The sequence below is a fragment of the Gadus chalcogrammus genome, chromosome 8 (assembly GCF_026213295.1).
Source record: "Gadus chalcogrammus isolate NIFS_2021 chromosome 8, NIFS_Gcha_1.0, whole genome shotgun sequence".
In the NCBI taxonomy this organism is placed as follows: domain Eukaryota; kingdom Metazoa; phylum Chordata; class Actinopteri; order Gadiformes; family Gadidae; genus Gadus; species Gadus chalcogrammus.
In genome coordinates this window covers 3,300,207-3,303,836 of record NC_079419.1, presented here as the reverse complement: position 1 = coordinate 3,303,836, position 3,630 = coordinate 3,300,207, and positions in this window count along the sequence as shown.

Below are 3,630 nucleotides of genomic sequence, written 5' to 3'. Positions count from 1 at the left end.
TGTGGAGCATCGCAGTCAATAAAGATCTTCTGAGAGTCACTGACAAGGTTTTTTTTCGTGGGGAGTAAATTGTACTGCTGTGGACGACATGGGGTGATGTGTTGATAATGAATGCTGTTTGATGTTTAATCTGTGCTTCGGGGCGCCACTGTGGTTGTGTAGTGTGGATTTGAAATGCAAGGGAGCGAGTGGAAAGAAGGACCTTTACCGAGAGGTCTGACTGGATTAGCGCCCGAGCAAATAAAGTCCAGTTGTGTGTCTTTTGTGTAATGTGCGTGGCATTTCCTTCTCCTTTCATTCTCTCTTTCACACGTGAGTCTGCATCCTCTGCGTGTGTCTGGAATAATCAGAAGGCGGAGAGGAGTAGGAGAAACGAGAGGAGCCGCCGTACTTGCTCAGCCCCGCTTCCGGGCTCTGCCCTGGCCCCTGTTCCGGTCCTGGCCCGTGGCCTGGCCCGTGGCCTGGCCCGTGGCCTGGCCCGTGGCCTGGCCCGTGTCCCGGTCCCGGCCCGTGTCCCGGTCCCGGTCCGTGTCCCGGTCCCGGCCCGTGCCCTGGCCCGTGCCCTGGTCCGTGCCCTGGTCCGTGCCCTGGTCCGTGTCCCGGCCCGTGGCCTGGCCCGTGGCCTGGCCCGTGCCCTGGCCCGTGCCCTGGTCCGTGGCCCGGTCCGTGTCCCGGTCCCGGCCCGTGTCCCGGTTGCTGCCCCACCCCCTGTCCTGTCGGGTACATCTCATACGCCGGGCCTTCCTCGATGGGCGGACAAAGCCCATGCGGTAACTGGGGTACTGGGAGGGGTACCCTCCGTAGGCGTCGTAAGGCATCTGGCCCGAGCCGTCCAGCAGGCCGCAGTCCCCGGGTACTCCCCCGGAGACTGGAGCGGCGGGTTCGGCGGGGGTCCCTGCTGCTGACTCTGCGCCGGCACCCCCCGGGAGTAGGTGCTGAACTGGGCGTAGCCCGCGTGGGACATCCTGGAGGGGGGCCGTGGGTCGTAGCAGCCGGCCCGGGAACCGGGCGCGCCCCCGGGGTTGACGGGGCCGCCGGGGCCCCCGCCCGGGGTCCGACGGAAGACGTGGCACCCCCGACCGGACCGGTGCCTCCTCCTCCTCCTCCTCCTCCTGCGGCGGGGTTCGGGGAGCGGAACTCCCCCTGGAAGTGGACGGCGTGGGAGGGGGGCCGCGACTCGTCGTGGGTGGTGGCGCGGACGTTGTAGTAGCCGTTGGTCGGGTCCTTGGGAAGGGGCGAGGAGGGGGAAAGTCAGCCGCAGATTTCTTTTGGATTTTATTAGAGCTGTCAGTTAAACGCGTTATTAACGTTCACGCAAACCAATTTTAACGGCGTTATTTTTTTTAACGCGCGATTAACGCAAATTATTATTATTATTATTATTATTATTTATTTATTTTTTTTGGTTCAAAACAAAGAAGCAGTAGCCTGACTGCTATGTTCAAGGCATATCTTTTATGTTCATCGTTTAATTGTATTATAGGCATTTTTTTGTAGCGTCCTGTTTTGATCAGTATAGCCAATGTTGTTATCAATAAAAAAACATTTGCACAAGGCAAGCCGATGCACTTGTCCATGTTGATAAGAGCATTAAAATTAGAAAAATTAATGGGACAAAGAATTCAAGGGATATTTAGCATCGAAAAAAAATTAGGATTAATCGTGCGTTAACTATGCCATCAATGCGATTAATCGTGATTAAATATTTTAATCGCTTGACAGCCCTAGATTTTATTTAATATCTTGTTAAAACTGCCGATGGTCATTTCTGATAGCCGGGAGGAATCGGGGCAGACAGGACGAGACAGCGACGTCACAGTGGTCGGGCCGAACAATGAATGGATCAAAGGCACATCCATAACGTTAATAATTTGGGTTTGATACGTTTTTTGCGTTTACTGAGTGCAGGTTTAAACCACATTGATATATAGTCACAGAAAATGTCTTGTTGTTGCAGAAACTTTCCATGGATGTTTAATTTTAGGGCTCTTACTTCAGAATGCATTATGGGAATTATTTTTGAAGATATGCCGGCATATGGAGAGGACTCAAGAGAGTTGTGGTAATGTAATGTCCTTACTAGGTAAATATACCATAAGACTATGGCAGTTTCAAACATAACAATGGCTTCCCATAATGACAAATAATTGCAGTGATAATCGCTAAACACGACCTATAATACATGATTAATGTACAAATATCATCAGAACGTAAAAGAAGAAGTGTACAACGTTTACCTTCAAATGGGTGTGCAACTCAATCTAACGATACGTCTTTGTCTGGGGACTCAATGCAGGAAACAATCTCTTGGACACTCATTAATCGAAACAACTACGAGTAAATTTTGTGTGCGTGCGTCTCCATTTGTATGTGTATATCTGTGTGTGTGTGTGTCTGTGTGTGTGTGTGTGTGCGTGTGCGTTTGTGCGTGTGTGTTATTGCACACACACAGTTTGTGTCTCACCCGCCGACCACATGAAAGTGAAAGTGGCGATTAAACCCTGCAGTGACCCATGCCGGACCCCCACCAGCGATCCTACACCACAGGCCACTTCCTCTGGCCTCCACACCCACCTCCCCGTCTCTCTTCTCTGTGTGTTAACCCCCCCCCCCTCCTGACCTTGAGCTCGTACTCCTCCCGGTGTCGAGCGAGTCGCTCCTCACTTCCTGTTTGAGGTCCATGTCGTCTTTGAACGGCTGGTTGGAGGGAGAGAGGGAGACAGAGGGCAGAAACTGAAACCGTCAAACAACGAAACACAGACACAGATGGAAAGAGGGGGGGGGGGGGGGGGGGTGGGGTGGTTGAGAAAGCAAAGGAGGAGGAAGGAGGCAGGTATAAGAAGGAAGGAAAGTACGAAGGAAAGACGAGAAGGAGAGGGAACAAGGAGAACACATGTTCAGGTTTTTTTTTTGGTCTTTTTCTCAGACGTAATTGACAGGAGATCAGGAGGGAAAAAAACGGTTAGTGCTTGAAAGATAGTATGTCCCGTACTTCCCTTCATCCGTCCTTCTGTCTGTCTGTCTTTCGGTCCGTCCCAGAGCACATGTGTACCTTGTTTGAAGGATTCAAACCCTTCTGGTTGTTTATTGCTCCAGCCAGCAGCTAGTATATATATAATATTCTCTGGTCAGCTGCTCCCAGAATGCAGTGTGCCTGCCCTGCCACTAGAGCCTCCGAGAGCAGTAACCCGGCAGCAAATCAATAAACGACCGGAGGTGGTAATTCCAGTATGTTGAGTCATTCATCTGTTTTTACCAATTAGCCAAACCCAGGGGCACGGCAGATCAGATGCTTCAGTGCACCAGTGGAGCAAAAAGCTCCGGCACAGTTTTGCCTCCTGAATCCAAGATTTCCTCCACCATTGCAAATTACCTGCTCACTTCAAAGGAGTTGGTCTCCTAACCCTCATAGCACTCAAGCTGGTGTGTGTGTGTGTGTTTGTGTGTGTGTGTGTGTGTGTGTGTGTGTATGTATTTGTGTACGTGTGTGTGTGTGTGTCATGCGAGTGGTTACTTATTATGAGCATAATTATATGCCTGTTTGCACTTTTTATAGTCATTATATAAATCATGTTATTTCATGCACATGTGTTAATTCCATGCTGTTGTTGATGTTGTGTTCCTGTGCAC